General features: G+C 41.6%; 1 pseudogene; it reads right to left on the reverse strand.

Moving 5' to 3' along the window:
- Positions 1–21,971: 21,971 nt before the first annotated feature.
- Positions 21,972–22,409, reverse strand: LOC129684840 (60S ribosomal protein L26-like; annotated as a pseudogene).
- Between the last annotated feature and the right edge of the window lie 236 nt (positions 22,410–22,645).

Genomic DNA, 22,645 nt, shown 5'->3' on the forward strand with positions numbered 1-22,645 from the left:
TGTATCCCAGCTGTAGCCCCCTCCCTCATCTCTTCCCAACCCTGCCCTACCTCCCTTTTCTCTTCCCATGCCCCTCCCCTAGTCCACTGATACGGGAGGTCCTCTTCCCTTTCCATCTGACCCTAGCCTATCAGGTCTTATCAGGACTCTGCATTGTCTTCCTCTGTGGCCTCATAAGGCTGCCTCCCCTCACGGGGAGGTGATCAACATACCAGCCACTGAGTTTATGTCAGAGACAGCTCCTGCTCCCCTTACCAGGGAACCCACTTGGAGACTGAGCTGCCATGGGTTACATCTGTGTAGGGGTTCTAGGTTATCTCCATGAATGGTCCTTTGCTGGAGTATCATCCTTATGCCTTCAGACATAACAATTTTTAATTTACTTTCCTCTGTCCTTTTATATTTATCTCCTTCCCTGTTCCTTATTTAAAATTCCCTATTTCCCTATTTTTCTCCTTAAAATCATTTATACCCTGCTATTCACCTCTCTATTTATTCCCTCCATTGTGGTCCCTTTTTCACCTTTTTTGGTTTCTGCAGTTACATTAGATTATACACTCACATCTGAAATTTTCAAGCTAGGAACTGCACATGAGAGAGAAGAACATGCAATGTTTGTCTTTCTGAGTTATTTATAAAGGGCTCAATGCAGTGGCTCAACTAGTTTGGAAAACTCAGTATGACAGAAACTACAAGAGAGAGCTTGCTTCCAAATAAGGTAGAAGGAAAGAAGCTGTTCTCTGACTTCTACACATGTGCTATGGCATACCATACACCGCCCCCCCCCAATACACACACACATCCTACTACTACTACTAATTCGGATGATGGTGATGATGATGACGAATGTTCTTAATGAGCAGAAAGGGCTGGAGTTATGGCTCAGCAGTTGAGAACACTTTGCTGTTCGTTCAGAAGACTGGACTTCGGTTTCTGGCACGTGCATTAGGTAGCTCACAAGTGTCTGTCACTTCAGCTCCAGTGAGTCCAAAATATTTTTCTGGATTCCTAGACACCTGTACACATGTGATGTGTGCACCGACATAGCTAAAGACATATGAATAAAAAATAAACTTTTTTTTTGAGACAAGATTTCTCTGTGTAAACTTGTCTGTACTAGAATTGCTTTGTAGGCCAGGCTGGCCTCGAACTCACAGAGATCCACTGGTCTTTAAAAATAAATTTTTTAAATGAACAAAAAAAACACCTCATGTTTTTCTCATGTATACATTAGATTTAAGTGTGTGTGTACATGTGTGTGTGTGTGTGTGTGCTTGCACATGCGTGTATTCATATACATGTATAGGATATGAAAATTGAAAAGGACCTTGATAGAGTAGGAAGAGACCTTAAGGAGTGGGGAGGAAGAAAGGGAGAGCATAATGGATCGCATGTGTCGTCAAAGGAGAAGGTGATGTTATTAGTGGGATAAAAGTACCCAGCAAGAAGAAGAAGGCCATTCTTGCAGTGGCGGCACACACCCCTTTAAGCCCAGCACTTGGAAGGCAGAAGAAGCAGCTGAGCTCTATGAGTTAGAGGCCATCCTGGTCTACAAAGTGAGTTTCAGGACAGCCAAGGCTACACAGAGAAACCTTGTCTTGAAAAACAAAAACAAAAAATAAATTAAAAAAAAAAAAAGGTGGAGAAGGACCTGGAGAGATGGCTCAACAGATAAAGATGCCTGATGCCTAAGTTTGACAACCAAAGTTCGACCACTGGGACCCATATGATAGAAAGAGAGAACTGACCCTCACAAGTTTTTCTCTGACCTCCACATTTGGGCTGTGGAGCACATGGGTCTTCACACACAAAATCAATCAATCAATACAAATGTTAAATAAAAAATGATGTTAAAGTGTTATTGTTTTTTTCCCTTTTTTCCCTCCCCCATCAATCACTAATTAAGACATTAAGCCCTAAAGAATTGCCTACAACCAAATCTTAAGGAGGCATTTTCACAATGAAAGCTCCCTCATCTTTGACAACTCTACCTTCTGTCAAGTTGATATAAAATTATCTAGTGTACCTTCGTTAACAAACAGATGGTGTTTGACTTGGTCTTCGAGGCTGCAAATAACATGATTATTTTCTTTTTTTAAATTTTATTTTATTTTATTAATTACAGTTTATTCACTTTGTATCCCCTCATAAGCCCCTCCCTCCTCCCCTCCTGATCCCACCCTCCCTCCCCTTTCTTCACATATGCCCCTCCCCAAGTCCACTAATAGGGGAGGTCCTCCTCTCCTTCCTTCTGATCTTAGTCTATCAGATCACATCAGGAGTGGCTGCATTGTCATCTTCTGTGGCCTGGCAAGGCTGTTAGCACCTCAGGGGGAGGTGGTAAAAGAGCAAGCCAATCAGTTTATATAAGAGGCAGTCCCTCTTCCCATTACTATGGAACCCACTTGGACACTAAAGTGCCATGGACTACATCTGTGTAGGGGTTCTAGGTTATCTCCATGCCTGGTACTTGGTTGGAGTATGAGTCTCTGAAAAGATACCTGTGTTCAAATTTTCTGGTTCTGTTGCTCTCCTTGTGGGGTTCCTGCCCTCTCCACATCTTACTATTTCCCACTTCTTTCATAAGATTCCATGTACACTGCCCGAAGGTTGGCCATAAGTCTCAGCATCTGCTTTGATAGTCTGCAGGGCAGAGCCTTTCAGAGGCCCTCTGTTGCAGGTTCATAGGTTATTTCCTGTTTTCTTCTTCTAATGTCCATCCTCTTTGCCTTTTGGGATGGGAACTGAGTGTTTTAGTCAGGGTCCTCTCTTTTGATTAGTTTCTTTAGATGTACAGATTTTAGTAGGTTTATCTTTTGTTATATGTCTATATGAGTGAGTATATACCGTGTGTGTCTTTCTGCTTCTGGTACAACTCACTCAGGATGATCCTTTCCAGGTCCGACCATTTACCTGCAAATTTCATGATTTCTTTATTTTTCATTGCAGAGTAATACTCCATTGTGTAGATGTACCACAATTTCTGCGTCTTTTTTAATGAAGGGGGAAAATGCAATGCTCAGCTATGTTCAGAGATGCTTTAGCTGTAAGAGCCAGAAACTGGAAACAACCCAGATGTCCCTCAACCAAAGAATGGATAAAGAAATTGTTATATGTTTACAAAATGGATTATTATTCAGCTATTAAAAACAAGGAAATCGGAAGTAGGAGAAAATGAGAAGCAGGATAGGAGCCTACCATAGAGGACCTCTGAAAGACTACATAGCAGTGTATCAAAGCAGATGCTGAGACTCATAACCAAACTTTGGGCAGAGTGCAGGGAATCATATGAAAGAAGAGAGAGTTAGTAAAACCTGGAGAGAACAGGAGCTCCACAAGGACCACATATATCTGGGCACAGGGGCTTGTCTGAGACTGATTCTCCAAGCAGGGACCATGCATGTATATAACCTAGAACCCGTGCTTGGAAGTAGCCCATGGCAGCTCAGGATCCAAGTGGGTTTTCCTAGTAAGGGGAACAGGGACTGTTTCTAGCATGAACTCTATGGCTAGCTCTTTGACCTCCACAGCCCTCGGTGGGAGGAGCAGCCTAGCTAGGCCACAGAGGAGGGAGGACATTGCAGTCAGCCCTGGTGAGACCTGATAAGCTAGGGTCAGATGGAAGGGGAGGAGGACCTCCCCCATTAGTGGACTTAGAGAGGGGCAAGGAGGACATAACGGAGGGAGGGTGGGATTGGGAGGGAATGAGGGAGGGGGCTACAGCTGGGACACAAAGTAAATAAACTGTAATATAAAAAATAAAAATAAATTATAAAAAAACAAGGAAATCATTAAATTTGTAGGCAAATGAATGGATCTTGAAAATATCATCCTGAGTGAAGTGACCCAGACCCAGAAATACTCACATGGTATATACTCACTTAGAAGTGGATATTAGCTATATCATACAGGATAACCATACTACAATCCATAGACCTAAAGGAGCTAAGTAACAAGGAGGGCCCTAAAATGAATGATTAATTCTCCTTCTGAAAAACAAATAGAATATATACCAGAAGCGGTTGAAAATAATGAGCAGGATGGGAGCCTACCATAGATGTCCTCTGCAGGACTCCACCCAGCAGGGTATCGAAGCATATGCTCAGACTCATAGTCAAACTTTGGGTAGAGCACAAGGAACCTAATGAAAGAAGGGTTAGATAGAAAGACCTGGAGAGGACATGAGCTCCAGAAGGAGACCAACAGAGCCCAAAAAAAATCTGGTTTTAGGGGGCCCTGCAGATACTGGTGAAACACCCAAGGACTATACATGGAGAGGTAGAACCCTTGCTCAGATGTAGCCCATGGGAAGCTCAGTCTCCATGGGGGTTCCCTAGTGAGGGATTCAGGGGCTATCTCTGACATGGACTCTGTTGCCTACTATTTGATCACTTCCTCTGTGCATGGCAGAATTGCCAGGCCACAGAAGAGGGTGCAGGCAGTCCTGAAGAGGACTGATAATCCAGGTTCAGTTGATAAGGGAGGCAGGCTCACCTTTCTGAGGAATAGGAACAGGGATGGGGGGAAGAGAAATGGAGGATGGGACAGGGATAAACGAGAGTGGAGGCTATAACTGGAATGTAAAATTAATTGATTAATAAAAAACATTGCTGTAGGTTGCCATTTTGTCCCATTGACATCTCACTAAAGTTTTGGTTTGTGTTTCTTTCATGGCTAATAATGTCATGGCCATATTTATATCTTCTTTACAGAACTGCCTCTTAGAAATAGTTTCATTTTTAAAAAATATTCTGAGACAAGATCTCATTATGTAACTCTGGTTGGCTTGGAACCCAGTGTGTAGACCATACTGGCCTTGAAGTCATAGATTTTCTTGCCTCTACCTCCCTACTGCTGATATTAAGTGTTCAGTGTCCCAAAATAGACACATTTATTAATGGAATTGAATTGAAGAACCAGACATAAGTCTACTACCCATGAATACCTGAGTTTTACAAAGAGCTCAGAAATACACACTGGAAAAAAAAAGACAGTCAAATTGGATAGATGCATGAAGAAACATCCAAATATCTCCACACTCATCACCCTGTACAAAACTCAACTTCAAAGGGATCAAAAACCTCAACAGAAAACCAGGTATAGTGAGCCTAGTAGAAGGGAAAGTGGAGAATAGCCTTAACTCATTGGCACAGGAAAAGTGTTTCTGAACAGAACCTTGGTAGCACAAGTCAGTAAATGAGCATCTCTGGGACATGCCAGAGACCTGGGATAGCAACAGCCTCAGAAAGTCTACTGGGGCCCCCCTAGCTAAGACTACTAGCAGAGGGCAATATGAGGCCTGCAGTGGCCACCTCCTGTAGTCAAGCACACCTTCCAGGAAAGGGATAAGGACACCAACTCACCCACGAAACCTTGAGCCCAAAATGTGTCCTGCCTACAGGATGTGCAGGGACAACGACTGAGGGAATGGCCAGCCAAAGACTGACCCTAGTTGAGACCCATTCCATGAGAGAGATCCAGTCTCTGACGCTATTGATGCTATTCTGCTATGCTTGTAGATAGGAGCCTAGCATAACGCCTCTGAGAGGCTTCGCTCAAGCAGCTGATGGAAACAGATGCAGAGACCCAGAGCCAAACATTAGACACACCTCAGGGAGTACTGTAGAAGAGTTGGGGGAAATATTGAGGGAGCTGGAAGACTCAAGGACTCTAAAAGAAAACCTACAAAGTCAACTAACCTTGGTCCATGAGGGCTGACAGAGGCTGAACTACCAACCAAAGGGTACGCATGTACTGGTCCTAGGTCCCCTGCACATATGTATCAGATGTGCAGCTTGGTTTTCGTGTGGATCCCCCAGCAACTGGATCAGGGATCCTGACTGACTCTGAGGCCTGCCTTTGGATCTCATTCCTCTGCCTTGTTTGACCTTGCTGGTAGAGGATTCATTTTGCACTGACTTAATGTGCCCAGAGTGTGTTGGTACCCATAGATGACCTTCCTCTTCTCTGAGGAGGAGAGGGGAGAATGGGGGATTTGTGAGGTGAAGGGACCAGGAGGAGGGAAGGGCGACTTTGAGCAGGATGCAAAGTGAATACATAAATTAATTAAAAATTTAAGATTCTGTAATGTCATGACCTAGTTTACTATTAGGTATCTACCCAAGAGAAATGAAAACTTAATTACATTAAAACTGTACACAAATGTTGATAGCAACATTAATAACAATAAAAATATAAAAACAACTACAATGTCTATCAACTGGTGAGCATATAAGTTCAATATGGTCTATCTATAGGTTGGGCTGCTCATCCGTATAAAAAAGCACCAGGGGTGAAAGAGATTGCTCAGCACTTAAGAACAGGTCCTGTTCTGTTTTCTTTTGCTCCTTTTTTTTTTTTTTCAACAAACCTGGGTTTCCCTTCATAGTACCCATATGAGGTAGCTCAAAACCTTCTGTAACTCCAGTTCCCAGGGGTCCATAGCCCTCTTCTGGCATGCATAGGCACTTTACTCAAGTGTACCCCTACTCACACACACATACACACATATACACACAATTAATAAAAATAAAATCTTTTTTTTATAATTTTTATTTTTATATTAATCACAGGTAATTTACTTTGTATCCCAGTCATAGCCCCCTCCCTAGTTCCTTCCCAATCCCACCCTTCCTCCCTCATCTCCTCCCTGCCCCTTTCCAAGTCCACTGATAGGGGAGGTCCTCCTCCCCTTCCATCTGACCCTAGTCTATCAGGTCTCACTAGGACTGGCTGCAATGTCCTCCTCTGTGGCCTAGGTAGGCTGCTCCTCCCTTGGGGGGTTGGGGAGGAAGGTCAAAGTGCCAGCCATTGAGTTCATGTCAGAAATAGTACCTGTTCCCCTTACTAGGAAAACCCACTTGGATACCGAGCTACCATGGGCTACATCCAAGCAGGGGTTCTAGGTTATATCCATACATGGTCCTTGGTTGGAGAATCAGTCTCATAAAAGGCCCCTGTGCCCTGATATATTTGGTCCTTGTGGAGCTCCTGTCCTCTCCAGGTCACACTAATTCCCCCTTCTTTCATATGATTCCCTGCACTCTGCCCAAAGTTTGGTTATGAGTCTCAGCATCTGCTTTGATACACTGCTGGGTAGAGTCTTTCAGAGGCCCTCTGTGGTAGGCTCCTGTCCTGTTACTTGTTTTCTCCTACTTCCCATGTTCATCCCATTTGTCTTTCCAAGTGAGGATTGATGATCTTACCCCGGGTCCTCTTTCTTGTTTATCTTCTTTAGGTGTACAGATTCTAGTATGTTTATTCTATCTTATAGGTCTAGTACCCACTTAGAAGTGAGTATATACCATGTGTATCTTTTTGCTTCTGGGATACCTCACTCAGGATGGTCTTTTTTAGATCCCACCTTTTGCCTGCCTTTTTTGAAGTGCACTTATTTTTAGTACTAGGCTTTGAAATCTAGGGTATTGTATATGCTGGGCAAGTTTTTTTTTTTTCTTTTTGTTGTTGATTGGTCACTGAGCTATTTCCTCATTTTCTTTTCACTTCTCTTTCTTCTTCCTCCTCTTTGTCTTTCTCTTCCTCATTCTTCATTTGAAACTGGATCTTACTAATTGTCAGGCTTTCCTTAAATTCTTTCTATAGCCGAGGCTAATTGTGAATGTATGATCTTTCTGCTTCAGGCTCCACAGTAACTTGGATTAAGGCTGGCACCTCTGGACCTTGCTTTCAAACACACTTGTAAATTTAGTCTTTATCTCATAGTTAAGGTTTTATTGGTCTTTCTTTGTTATCTGTTCAGAGTTTCTTTGATCTTTATTCAAAGTGTTTGATTCATTAAAGCTGGCTGATAAGTTTTAATTTTTATTATTTGACTCTTATATGCCCCTCATATTTTGTTTCTGTAGTTTCATTATTCTTATTTTTGGAGTGTTTTAGCTATTAGAACACTATTATATTTTCTTGTCAGCCTTTCTGATTGTTTTTTTAGTGATTATCTTAGAGTTTGCATGTTCTCACCTTTTTACAGTCTACTTAGTATTGCTATTTACCATTTTATGTAGAAAGCAAATCCTTAGTTAAATGTGGTGCTTCACGCCTGTAACCCTAATACTCAAGAAGCACAAGAAAAGAGCTTTGGATGAGTTAGAGGCCAGCTGAGTAACATAGTAAGGTCCAGGCCAGTCTGGGAGACTGAGTGAAACCATGTCTCGAAAGAAAAAGTAAAACCTTATATTCTTTAATGCTCTTTATCCTATAGTATATTATAGTTAATTCATGTGCCTATGTATAAGACATTCCCAAAATATCATTATTTGCTTTTAAGCGTTTACATGGATTTTAAATTTTATTATTATTCCTTTATTATGTGTGTACATGTTTGTGTGTGTGTGTGCCACAATAAACATGTGGAGGGAGAGGGTAACTTTTAGGATTCTTTTCTCCCTTCTACCATATCCAGAATGTCAAATTCACATCATCATCCTTGGCAGAAAGCATTTGTAGGCACTTAGCTATCTTGCTAGCCTCTACATGTATTTTAATGAAGAAAAGTGGAAATATACTTTTAAGCTTTGTGATGTTTATTTATACCAAAAGATGATTATAATTATGTTGTCATTTTTCTTCAACCTAAAGAATTTGTGTTTATATGTGTATTTCCAGTTGTTCCCAGGACTTTTACTTTTTTCTTTTTCTGAAAACGCTTATTTTACCTTCAACAGTGAAAGATGTTTTCAGTGGGTAATAGACCCTGGGTTATCACTTCTTCTGTCACTACCTTCTAGAGGAACTTTCTATCTTCTAGCATCCATTGCTAGAAAGGAACAGCTTTTTTAACAAACCATATAATACATCACATGCTAGCATCTCAAGTGTATGGAGGGAAAGGACTATCTTTTCAACATGCGGGCTTGGGATTACAAGCTATCCATATATACAAATGAGACTTTACTCCTCTCTCATTCTACAGAAAAAAAAAATCAATGCCATGGTCCCTTTTAAAGGAAGTCATGATACATGATTTCCTCACATACATGTACCAGTATTAGAGAAAGCACTAGAGCTAGGGAAGGACTTTGATGAATTTAAGAGGAGAATATGAAGATCAATGACAGGCACTGGCATACCATGACACAACAGAGTAAGTCTGGTCAGTTACCTTTATTCCTAAGAGTAGTGTTACATTTTTACTCTATGATTATCAACATGTTTTGGTTTTAGTGTTTGATTCAGTGCCTCACTATGTAGCCCAAGCTAGTCTGGAGCTTGCATCTCCTTGCCTGTGCTTGCCAAAAGTGTGTGCCACTATTACGATTTCATTTTGTTGCTGTTATAAAGACTCTGAACAAAAGCAACTTGGAGAAGAAAGTGTTTATTTGGCATATACGTTCAAGTCACAGTTCATCGCTAGGGGAAGTCAAGATGGGAACTCACCTAGCAACATGGAGAAAGGAACCATGAATACTGCTGCTTGGTCCTTTCTTCCCTGGCTTGCATATAGACTCAAGTGTAGCTAGTATTTTTATATAACCCAGGATCATCTGCCTAGAAATTGTTTTGCTCATAGTGGACAGGGCCCTTCTATAGGAAATAACAATCAAGGCAATAACCCACAGATGTGTCCAAGGGCCAAGCTCCTAATCTGATGTCTGTCTGAATATCTGATGTAGGCAATTTATCAATGTAGGCTTTCCTCTCAGTTGACAATGTGCTATGCTGACACGTAAACTAGGAGAGCCACCATGTCTGTGAGACTTCATTTTTAGAGGGAGCTTTTATAAATTGAAGAATATATAATGTAAAGAGCTTGATGTTTTCTGTTATGAGGACCCAGGAGGCTTGTACTTCCCAAAAGAACATTTTCTAGAAGTTTCACTATGGTCTAATGTGTACATGCTCTTCCTGAAGTTGATTTCATTGAGATAAGCACAGGATGGAACACACTAACATTTCATGTTACCTCAGAAGTATAGTAAATGATCCCCAAACACAATCTAACCACATCATGACATGGTTTTACAGTAAAGCAATGGGAATCACTGCTGTTTGATATAGGCTCCTGAATGAGATTTTGGAAATCTTGACAAGTAAAATGTAAAGAAATCTGAATAAAGCATGGAACTTGGTAATTGGAAATGCATTGATTGGCTCATCAGTTGTAACACATCCACTTCATGAAAGTAATAACAATAGATTCAACCAGGTGCAGGGCATTTGGGAATACTCAGTACTATCTTTGCTACTTTTCTGTAAATATAAATCTCTAAAATTAAAAGCTTTCTTAGAAACAATTGGTCTTACAATGGTTAGGGCCTCTGAGTACAGGATTAAGTGTCATTCTGATGATTATGGATGGATCAGTCATGAGGTTTACGGCTGTCTGGTGTATTGCCTACTTGGAAATATGTTGTCTTCATTTTGTTTCAATTGAAAACATTATACGCAAAACAGCTTGAGAGGAAAGGGTTAATTTCAGCTTACAGCTGTAGTGCACCATGAAGGTAACTCAAGGTAGGGAACCAGAAGTAGGAAACAAAGCAGAGGCCATGGAGGAATGCTGCTTATTGGTGTGCTCTCCATGGCTCACTCAGCCTGCTTCCTCATACACTCCTGCCACCTATCTGCCTGCTGCTGTTTCTTTATAGAAGGGTGTGTGGGTGTGTGGGAGGAGAGCTGCCATTAGAGAATCCAGACTTTCCTGGCTGCACCTCCTTCCCAGCTGTGTGTAATTCTGTCCCAGCTGAATGTAGTGGATACTCTCTGGAGACACTAGAGTATATCGAGTGTGGAACGTCGACTGGTGGGGGCAGGGTAGGCACGTCCATCTGTGCAGCTATAGGGAAGCCATCCATCATCTGTGGTGCAGTTGCCACTTTGAGGTCACCAGTGCTCCTGTAAAGCAATCCCTTGTCTGTTCGCTGTAACTTATAAGCTCATTGGCTCATAAGTTGGCCTTTGGTGGAATAATACCTTGGTGTGCTGGAGCCCTATCTGATGTTTGTTCATGTCTCTTCAGGAAACATTCATGAACTAGCACTCAGGGTCTAAGTTAATGGTTTTAGAGTACACACACTTTGAAACACATTTCTCGGTACATATCTTGTACTGCAATTAAACATTTCATCTGATGGTCTAGGAAGATAGCTCAGTCAGCAAGATGTATGCTTTCCAAGCCTGAGGACCTCAGTTTAAGCCCTAGAACCTATATAAAAAAGACCATCTTTTGAATCCTGCACTTGGAATCCCAGCAGAAAAGAGGGGGAGACACGGGTTCATGGTCCAGACAGCTTGCTATAGTTTGTGAGTTTCCAGCCAGTGAGAGACTCAGCCTCAGAAAAAAGTAGACAGCATCTGAGAAAACACACCCAAAGTTGTCCCTGGACCACCACATGAATGCTCATGCACCTGCACACACATCCATCTGATCACCTGGTTCTCATTCTTGGACACACATTGAAATCATACAAGGAGATTAACTACAAACACACACACACACACACACACACACACACACAGAGAGAGAGAGAGAGAGAGAGAGAGAGAGAGAGAGATAAAGAGACAGACAAACAGACAGACAGAGGCGGAGACAGAGACAGAGACAGAGACAGAGTGTGTTCTGGACCTTATGTCCAAAGGCTAATTTCATTAGCCTGAGAGGAAGGCCAGGAATCAATGTAAAGAAATCAGGCGAGACTAGTGAACATAGTGAACTTGTGTTTCCTACTTCCATTTACCTCACTGGTTTTGTTATGAAGAGGAAGAGGGCCTCTATTTTCCCTGGTCTTGACCTTAGCAGCAGTTTGCTTATTTGTTTGTTCATTTTTCTCTTTCTTAATTTTCTTTTGCTCTTGAAAAGGAAAATTCAGACAGGACACATTAGTAGATCAGCTAGTCAAGAACATAGTCAAAGCAAGAGAAGAAGCAAAGAACAACGCTGGCCAAGGCAAGAAGAAGAGGCCCAAGCAGGCATAGGGCCTACTTTTCTCTTTTTTCTGGCCATTCCTAATTTTTGCTTCCCCCAGGATGTAATGTGCACTTCTAGGAAAGCGGTGTGCTTTTCTCAGAAGCCAAGATTACCCAGAATTCAGTCTTCTCTAATTAGATGTGTAAGATGCAAGAATATGTATAGGGGTTTAAGAAGAGGCTGCAGTATACCAGCCATGGTGGTGCTTGCCTTTGATCGTGGCACTCTTGAAGAAGAGGCAGATGGCTCTCTGAGCTTGAGACCAGTCTCATATAGAAAGAGAGTTCCAACACAGCCCACGTCTACTCAGAGAAATGCGGTCAAGAAAAAGAAAGAAAGAAAGAAAGAAAGAGAGAGAGAGAGAGAGAGAGAGAGAGAAAGAAAGAAAGAAAGAAAGAAAGAAAGAAAGAAAGAAAAGTAAAAGAAGGGAAGGAAGGAAAAAGGAAGATAGATACAAAAGACAAAGCTGAAACTGAAAATTTACTAGGGGAAAAGGCAAGATCACCCTGTGCATGATGCTACCATACAAAGGAAGTCTTGAGGTTGGTTTTTTTTTTAATTTTTATTTTTTAATATTAGTTATAGTTTGTTAACTTTGTATCCCTGCTGTATTCCCCTCCCTCATTCCCCCCCCCCATACCACTCTTCCTCCCTCATCTCCTCCCTGCCCCTTTCCAAGTCCACTGATAGGGGAGGACCTCCTCCCCTTTCATCTGACCCTGATTTATCAGGTGTCTTCAGGACTGGCTGTAAAGTCCTCATTTGTGGGGAGGGGGGAGGTTAAAGAGCCTGCCATTGATAATTCTAGCTAATATGGTTCACCATCCCCTATTGTCAGTCACATCCTGTTCTGAAGGTCCCAAGCTGGCCATTAACTTTATAACTTGACCACCACTTTTTTGCAATTAAGGGACCTTAAGCTGCCTACCCATTGTTCTATGGCCTCTCCCAGAGCTCACCTTATGCCTAACAGTTTCATTGGCCATTGCCATCACATTCCAAATGCTAAGTCTTTCTGAGTCCTTTTCTAAAGATCACTACAGCACAATGAAGACAGGGAGGTGTCAAACTCACACTCTGATAGCTGGCTCAGATAATGGTTAACCCTCAGCTCCTCTGGGGACAGTGAAACAACCCTCAGAGAAGAAAGTAGATAGGAACAGCCAACAAAGGCTTTCAAGCATCATGATGAGTCAAAAGAGATGATGCAACTGTACCATCCACGGTGACTCTAGCCATCAGGAAGTTTCTTCCTGCTCATGTCCCCCAGCATGTGTCAGTCAACTGTGTGTGCCTTTAGTGTTTCCAGACCTGACCCACAATAAAGCCCCTAATGCAGAAATGGTCAACACAGCCTACCTGGGTCTCCGGGACACAATGAGTTGGTCTGGCTGAGGCACACTCTACAGCCTCATGTATGTTAGTGGTGATGGGGAAAGACACCTAACTGAGAGACTGCAGTAGGGAATGGGGGCTTCAGGATGGGGAGGAAGCAGAGTCCTCAGACCTTAAACCTGAAGGGTGAGAATGAGGAGCATTTGGGCCAGAGAAGGGGCCCTGAGGCTGCTGAACAGAGGAAAAATCGATTCAGTGTGCAGCCAGTCCCTTAGGCCAAGTGAAAACGATGGTCCCAACATAGCTGGGCCTGTCAGGCCCTCTGAATCCTGGGGGTGTCCATCTAGCACCAGGAAAGATGTCCAGAGTAGTGAGCTGAGAGCTCAGGCCTAAGGCCCTGCCAGTGGGTTCTATCTCCACATGGCCATGGCTGCTGAAGACACTGGTGGATGATCGGACTCTTCTCGGGACAAAAACTCATGGCTCTCCAGCTCTGATTTTTCTGGAGCTTTGTGACATCACATTGTGTGCATTCGTTGTGGATAACCTGACCACAGTTGCCAGGAAGCACAGCAGAGCAGCTTCTCGCTTTGACTCGGGATCTTGTTCTCACATCCCTGGCCGTATTTTCCCTCTGGACACAGATAAACTCCGAGGCAAGAAGAATCTAGGGTCCTGATTATCCCCACTGCTGGGCCACAAGAACGCCTTTCTTGTTAGATGTCATGCACATCCTCGACCACTAGATGCCGACAGATCCTGGAAGGTTGTAATTGTTCTTTCCAGGCTGGGCCAACCTTTCCATACACAGGTAGACTTTTGTCCTGGTCCACTGCTTGAAATTAGGGCTGCAGACAAAGTAGTGGCCCCGTGCCTTGCCGTCATCTCTTTTTCATACACTCCTCTCTGTAAACCAGTATCTGACCCACCTGAGTTCTCCTGCCTTCACTTTCTGATTCCCTTCTAAATCAGAGTGGAGAGTCAGTAATTGCTATCCCCTAGGCGAAGGAGCTATGAATTTGCCATCTGTGGATAGTCCTCATTTTCCTGTATTTATTGCCTCCTCCATATGGTAACAGACTGGGGGCCCAGTGATCTCACAATGACCTGGATTACTGGAGGCATGGCTGAAGTCATGGTTGGCATCTTAGTTGCCGTGTGACTTGAGAGCTAGTTACTCAGCCTCTCTGGGCCTTGCTTTGTCTCTTCTTGTGTGTGATGGGGATAACAACAATACTTATAGCATGGGGTCACTGTAATGGTGAAATAAGTATATAAATGTACAGACTATGTGAAGAGAGGTGCGTGCACGCGTGCATGTGTGTGTGTGTGTGTGTGTGTGTGTGTGTGTGTGTGTGTGTGCTCTGAGTCTTGCTCTTTACCAAGGCTAAATAGGCCAGGCTGGCCTCAGTGTTATAGACGGCTGTCAGTAGGCAGTGCAGACTGTACTCGGGGCAACTGCAAGAGCAGTGTACACTTGTAATCCCTCAGAGCACTATCCAGTCCAACAGACAGCTCTTATGATTTTTAAAGTTTTTATTTATTTTAAATTCATGTGCCTGGGTGTTTTACCTGCATGTATGTCTGTGCATGTGCCCATGGAGGTCATAAAAGGGTGTTGGATCCCTTGGAGCTAGAATACCAGGCAGTCGTGAGCCACCATTTAGATTCAGCTACTGTGTAAAAGCTGTCTCCCCCGCCCTGCCTCAACATGAACATTTTACTTTTAATATTTTTCTTTTAAAATATTTTCATATATTTTGATCTTATTTTCTCTTCCCCAACTACTCCCAGATTCTCCCGCAACTCAAAGTCATGTTCCTTTTCTTGTTTCAAACAAAAATAGTACATTTATAAGTAAAAATAAGAAAAACAAATTCCAACATGGATTCCTATTTAATTTGCCCAGTCACCAAATATGGGGCCTTTTCTGGGTGTGTTTGATATACTCAATGTCACTCCACTGAGAAAAGTGGTTCTCCCTCTCCAATCAGAGGGAGCTACTTGGCTAGGTATTAACCTTTGTGTACACTTCTCCTCCTCCATGCTGGGATTTTATCTGGCTTGAGCTCATTCAGATCTTATGCATGCAGTCTCTATTTCTGTAGTTCATGTGTGCTTCAGCCCTGTTGGGCCTGAAAAACAATAATTCTTTCCAGTCATCCACCACCTCCAGAGATGCAGGTTTCTAGAGTCATCATAATGGAGTGAGATTTTCTGTGATGGAGCTGCTTTTGAATCATCCATGTTCATGTAAATAACTTTTTTTCTGTTTAAAGCCACCTTTATTTGTAACAAGCAACACACAAATCATTTATCTATAAAATAAAAGCATCTACTCCCTGATTCACAAATGTTTCACAAGATAAAAATCCCTCCCAAGAAAATGTGACTGTAAGCCATGATATTACTAATATTTATCTCAAATTCATCATTCTGGACTCTTGATTAAATAACTTCTTACCCACACTTTGGCCTGTCATGTGTCTCCAGGAGAAGTAGAGCCACACAGTACCATCATGATGGACAGGCCCATCATGATGGACAGGCACAGTGTTGTTAAGAGTGGCCACAGTGAGTAAAAGAGGCTCCTCATATGGCAGTGGAATAGGATGCAAAGCATACAGATCCAAATCAGGGGTAAGCATAACCTTAAGTGGTCCATGTCCTTAAGATCTACCTGCCTTGCTCTACAACATCCCACAACAGTGCCACCTGCTAGGGACTAAGTATTCAAGCAAAAGTGCCTGTGGGAGACACTGAACTTTCAAACCCTACCAGCAACCCAAGTACACTAAAGGAAACAGAGAGCAGCACCTACTCCCAGCAGCCAGCACTTACTAAAGGAGCAGGTATGTCCGGTAGAACACCCCAAATATTCCTGTTTCAGGAGTGGAGAATAATTACTCTTATACACTCAATGTGGTTCTGGTGTCACCCAAAAATCCATTGATCTCTTCCTAGAGGGCATCACAGTAAAGAATGAGAGATGGTCAAGTATAAAAATAGCCCATATCCAATAAGATAAAAGTCACACCATCTGGTGTCCAATGAAAACTTTTCATATATTCAAAGATGCAGTCGAAATATATCCCAGAATGAAGGGAAATCAACTGACCCTGATGTGACTCTAGCACAGTTGCTTTAGAAAGAAAGTAGAAATGGTTCTTTTAGAAGAAAGGGGAAATTAAAACTACTAACTATAAATATTTTCAAAAGGGTAGAGACATGGAAGATATAAAACCGACCTAAATAAACTTACTGGAATGGTGATGAAAATTATAATATGAAAGACAAAAAAAGATACTGGGTAATTTCAGACATGACAAAGGAATCATGAACCTGAAGACCCAGCAGTAAAGAGTATCAAAATGAAACATACAGGGAGAACAATATCGACAATTAAAACGCCAGTGACCCCGAGACAAGGGCGTTTAGCATCCCCTTCTAAGGGCAATATTTGAATTAAAATGTCTTTTAAAATCCATATCTGATCAAAATTACAAACTCACAGATTCAAGTGCCACAAACTTTAAGCACAAGGGACAAGAAGGAAACCTGACTAAGGCACATAGCTAGATAGAAAAATAAAACAAAGCCAAAATAGCAGGGTCTAGGGGGTCCTGCAACTAAGGACCATGTATGATCCAACCAAGGACCATGTATGGATATAACCTAGAACCCCTGCTCAGATGTAGCTCATAGGTAGCTCAGTCTCCAATTAGGGATTCCCTAGTAAGAGGAACAAGGACTGTCTCTGAAATGAACTTAATTACCTGCTCTTTGATCACCTCCCCCAGTGAGGTGGTTTTTCTAGGACATGAGAAAGATCCAGACAGTCCTGATTAAACCTGATAGGCTAGGATCAGATAGTAGGGGAGGAGGACCTCCCCTATCAGTGGACTATGAGAGGGACATAGGTAGGGAAGAGAAAGGAGGATGGGACTAGGAGGAGATGAGGGAAGGGGCTACAACTGGGATACAAAGTGGAACATTTTATATAATTTAAATAATAATAATAATAATAATAATAATAATAAATTGTTTAAAATTTAAAAATAAAGGTGCTTGGTTGAGAAAATAATATGATAAGCTCAGAGCAATAAAGATAAGGATGGTAATGGGTCTCTCAGTGGAGACATGCCGAACAAGTGGACATAACAGCAAGATCTAACTGGCAAAGGGGAGCATATCTGTCCACCTATGGAAGTGCTGCAGGGGGCAGGCGAATGGATCTAAAGGGAAACAGATCCACAGAAAAAGACAGATAGCTCCCAAACTAAATTTAAACATGTGGTTTAGCTGCCTTAGGTTTTCCTGTTGCCTATTTACTCCTTAAAATAGTTGCCTAAAGGTATGTATATGTTACTGAGTCTATGTCATAGGTAGAAGCAACATGTCTGTATGAAGTTGAGAATTAACTTTTCAAAGTCTGTGAAGAATTGTGTTAGAATTTTGATAGGGATTGCATTGGATCTGTAGATTGCTTTTGATAGGATGGCCATTTGTGCGTGATTGTGTTTCTTTTTTAAAAAAAATATTTATTCACTTTCCATCCCGATTACAGCCCCCTTCTCTCCTCTTAGCCCCCATCACACATAATTCCCCTCTATTCTCCCCTCTCCTCCTCAGAGAAGGTGGAGGTCCCCCATGGAAAAAAAAAACCTGCCCTGTCACATTAAGTTGTTGCAGAACTAGGCGCATAGAGTGGCCATTTTTACTATGTTAATTCCATTGATCCATGAGCACGAGAGATCTTTCGATCTTCTGATACTTTCTCCAGTTTCTTTCTTCAAAAACTTGTGTCTTACAAATCTTTCACTTGCTTAGCTAGAGTTACCCCAAGATATTTACTGTTATTTGAGGCTATTGAGAAGGGTGTTGTTTCTCTGATTTCTTTGTCAGTCCATTTGTCATTTGTATATAGGAGGGCTACTGAGTTTTGTGAGCTAATCTTGTATTCAGCCACTTTGCTAAAAGTGTTTTTCAGCTGTAAGAGTTCTCTTGAGGAATTTTTAGGGTCACTTATGTATTTTATCATAACATTACTTTGATTTCTTCCTTTCCCATTTGTGTCTCCTCTACCCCCTTTACTTGTCTTATTACTCTAGCTAAGACTCCGAGTACTATATTGAATAGATATAGAGAGAGTGGAGAATTTTGTCTTGTCTCTGATTTTAGTGGAATTGCTTTGAGTTTCTCTCCATTTAAACTGATGTTGGCTATGGTCTTGCTGTAAACTTCCTTTATTATGTTTAGGTTTCTCCCTTGTATCTCTAATCTCTCCAAGACTTTTATCATGAAAAGATGTTGGATTTTGTTAATGTTTTTTTTCTTTTTCTTTCTTTTTTTTTTTTGACATCTAATGAGATGATCATGCAGATTTTTCTTATTCATATGGTGAATTACATTGACTGATTTCTATATGTTAAACCATACCTGCATCTCTGAGATGAAGTGTACTTGCTCATGGTAGATGATCTTTTTGATATCCTTTTGCATTCGCTTTGTGAGCATTTTATATAATATTTCTGCATCTATGTGGGAAGTTGGTCTGTAATTCTTTTTGTTGATCTTGAGAGGACAATTCTTAACTTCATATGGAAAAACAAAAAAAACCAGGATAGTTAAAAGAATCCTGGACAATAAAACAAATAACTACTTCTGGAGGTTTCACCATCCCTGGTTTCAAGTTGTAGTACAGAGTTATAGTAATAAAAACTCATAGTATTAGCATAAAGACAGGTTGATCAATAGAATCAATTTAAGACCCAGAAATGAACCCACACATTTATACATACCTGATTTTTGGTAAAGAAGGCAGAAATGCACAATGGAAAAAAAAAAGCACTTTCAGCAAATGGTTGCTGGTTAAATTGTATATTGTCATTTAGAAGAATGCAAATAAATTCATATTTATCACCCTGCACAAAACTCAAGTCCAAGTGTAACACTCCTCCATTGCTGATGGGAAGGCAAACTTGTAAAGCCACTATGGAAATCAATATGGCAGTTTCTCAGAAAGTTGAGAATTGGTCAGCCTCAAGACCCAGCTCTACCACTCTTGGGAACCCAAAGAATGTTGCATCTTACCTCAAAGACACTTACTCAACCATGTTCTTTGGAACTTCAAAATAGCGAAAAACTGGTAACAATCCAGAAGCCCCTCGACTGAAGAATGGATAGAGAAAATGTGGTACATTTACACAATGGAGTATTACTCAGCTGTTAAAATAAAATGACATCATAAAATTTTCAGGCGAATGGATGCAACTAAAAAAATTATTCTGGGTGAGGTAACCCCAACTCAGAAATACAAATATGGCACTAAATATTCACTTAGAAGTGGATAATGCCTATTTAGTGAATGATAATCAAGCTACAATCCACAGACCCAGAAAGTTTAGGCAAACAGGAAGGTTCTAGGGGGGGACACATGAACCTCTTTGGAAAGGGGAAATAGATTAAATTTTGGGGGTGGATGAGGATGGGAGCAGGAAGGATTAAGCAACGTTGGGGGGCAGCTAGGATTGGGGAGCATAGTGAGGTGATGTGGAAACCTAGTGCAGTGGAAACTTCCTGGACTCTTTGAGGGTGATCTAGTGAGTACTCCTAGTAATGGAAGATACAGAGTATGAATGGGCCATACTTTGTAGCCAGGCAAGGCTTCCAGTGGTGGGAGTGGGTTACATTCCCTTGAGTTATTGGCTGAGGAGGTCTTATGAAGATTACCTAAACAACCTAGGTTGATGTTAGGATAAAAGGTTCTTCTCTGAAAACTGACAGCTAGAGCTGAGGACAACATCTACACAGATCATTGAACATAGAAAGGTTGAGCTGGTGGTGTCATGGAGCTTTCACTCCTACGTTCTAGTCTCGTTGGCACAAGAAGGTTCTCTACAGGCTTCAGAAAGAGAAACCTGGACACCAATCCAGCCAGAAACCCTCCACCTACAATCTGTCCTACCTGCAAGATGTGTAGCAACAATGATTGGCACAAAACTTGTGCAAGTAGCCAGCCAATGTTTCCTTTAACCTGAAGTCCATACCACAAGAGGGCGCTCATGTCTTACATTGCTTGGATGGCCAGGAACCAGAGCCTGGATAGCCCAGAAACCTAGGGTAGAACCAAATAAGACTGGTCTAAAAAACTAACAACAACAATAACAAATCAATGAAATGATTCCTAATAATATTCTGTTATACTCAGAGATCGGTACTTGTAACAGTCAATATCGGAGAGGCTTCCTCCAGCAGCAGATGCGAGCAAGTGCACAGCCAGACATTATGAGGAGTCTCTAAATTGGAGGTCTCCATTGGGACCCTCGGAACCCCATGGAAAACAGGGAAGAAAAGACTGTAGGGGTCAGAGGGGATGGAGGACACCAGGAGAGCATGGCCAACCAAATCATCTAAGCAGGGCTCACATAGGCTCACAGAGATTGAAGCAGCAAACACAAGGCCTGCATGGGGCTGCACCAGGTCCTCTGTGTATATGTTCTGGTTGTTTAGCTTCGTGTTTTGTGGCGTTCGTAACAGTGGGAGTGGGTGTGTCTCTGATACTTGCCTGCTCTTGAGACTGTTTTCCTCTGACTGAGTGGCCTTGTCCAGCCTCATTATGAGGGATTTCACCTTGTCTTATTGTCTCTTGTTTTGACCTGTTTGGCTATCATCTTTTGGAGGACTGCTGTTTTCTGAAGAGGAAACAGAGGGGGGCTGGATCTGGGGAAGGGGAAGGAGTAGCTGAGAGGAGTGGTGGCAGGGGAAACTGTGGTCCATATGTATTATATGAGAAAAGACTCAATTTTCAATAAAAATAATAAATAATAAAAAGCAATAACATATCTGACATTAGCATTATGAAATCTGGGATAAAATATATGGATGTATAAGGGTCTTAACTCACACCAGACATTTCATATGTTCATATTTTTTGGAGACACGTCTGTCTATGTAGTAATGGCTGTTATGGAACACTGTGTAGGCTAGGCTGGTCTTGAATTCACAGAAATCCCCATCCCTCTGCCTTTTGGATGCTGGGATTAAAGGTGTGCACCACTATGCCCAGAAGTTGTTCAATTTTGAACACATTTGAAACAGTGCTTGAAAGTATCTTTGGTGAAGATAAAGTTATATGTGATTACCCTTAAAGGAACTAGTAAAATAACAAAGCAGCATATAGCAGTTATGAATTAATTAATCCACAGATTTAAAATGCAATCATTCACAGATTCTTCACCTCAAGAGAAATCAGCATAAAAAGTATAAAAACAAAAACCAAGCATATTAATAGAAAATAAAAATATAGATGATGGAAATAGATCCAACAGGAGAGAAACATCAAATGAGTCCCATCAGGACTCGCTGCATTGCCTTCCTCTGTGGCCTGGTAATGCTGCTCCCCCCTCAGGGGGAGGTGATCAAAGAGCAGGCCAATCAGATTATGTCAGAGACAGTCCCTCTTCCCATTACTATGGAACCCACTTGGACACGGAACTGCCATGGACTACATCTGTGCAGGGGTTCTAGGATATTTTAAAAGAATAAAAAGATACTGTTAAAAAATTAAAGATATAAATACTCTATGTAAAATATAGGATTGTCACGTTTGATAAAGTAGCAAATCCAGCTTCAAGTATCTATCTGTCTGTCTGTCTGTCTATCTATCTATCTATGGAAACAGTCTTTAATGAAAGTTGTGTGAGAGACACTTCTACTCCTGCATCTTCTCAACTGTTTCTTCCTTGTATTTGCCCTTCTCCATTCCAACTTGTTGAGACTTGGCTTTCCTTTCCAGGATCTTCTTGCGATCTTTGTCCAGCTTTAGCCAGGTGATAACCATTTTGCTGGCGTGGATGTCCACGTGGATGGTCATGCCATTGGCTGTTTCTCGCTGCACTCACTCAGTGTAGATGACATACTTCATCCTGTATACCTGGACCACTTTTCCAATCTGCTGGCATTTCTAGTGTCCATGGACGACCTGAACTTCATCAGCCTTTTGAATGGGCATAGAGTGAACATTATACTTCTGTCTCAGCACTTTGGAAAGAGGGGAAGACATGATCTTCCTCCAGATGTGACAGGGTGCATTGAAGTGCAACTTGTGGTTCTTGCTTCGGTCAGAGGTTATGAAGGGATTGAACTTCATCTTGGCGCCTAGGCACGAATGGCTGTGGATTACCGGATTAGCAGTGACAGCTGCCCCAAGTTCAAGTATTAAAAGTAGAAGCTGCTTCAGAATAGAAATGAATATTTTCTATTCATTTGAAAATGAATATTTTCAAAGAATGAAAATGATATATCACTTAAATGCCAATCAAAAGAAAGTTTGAAAAGTTTTATTAATCTTTAATTAGATTTATATTATATTCAAAATGATTTTGT

The sequence above is a fragment of the Psammomys obesus genome, unplaced genomic scaffold (assembly GCF_907164565.1).
Source record: "Psammomys obesus unplaced genomic scaffold, mPsaObe1.curated_primary_1811, whole genome shotgun sequence".
Classification (NCBI taxonomy): Eukaryota; Metazoa; Chordata; class Mammalia; order Rodentia; family Muridae; genus Psammomys; species Psammomys obesus.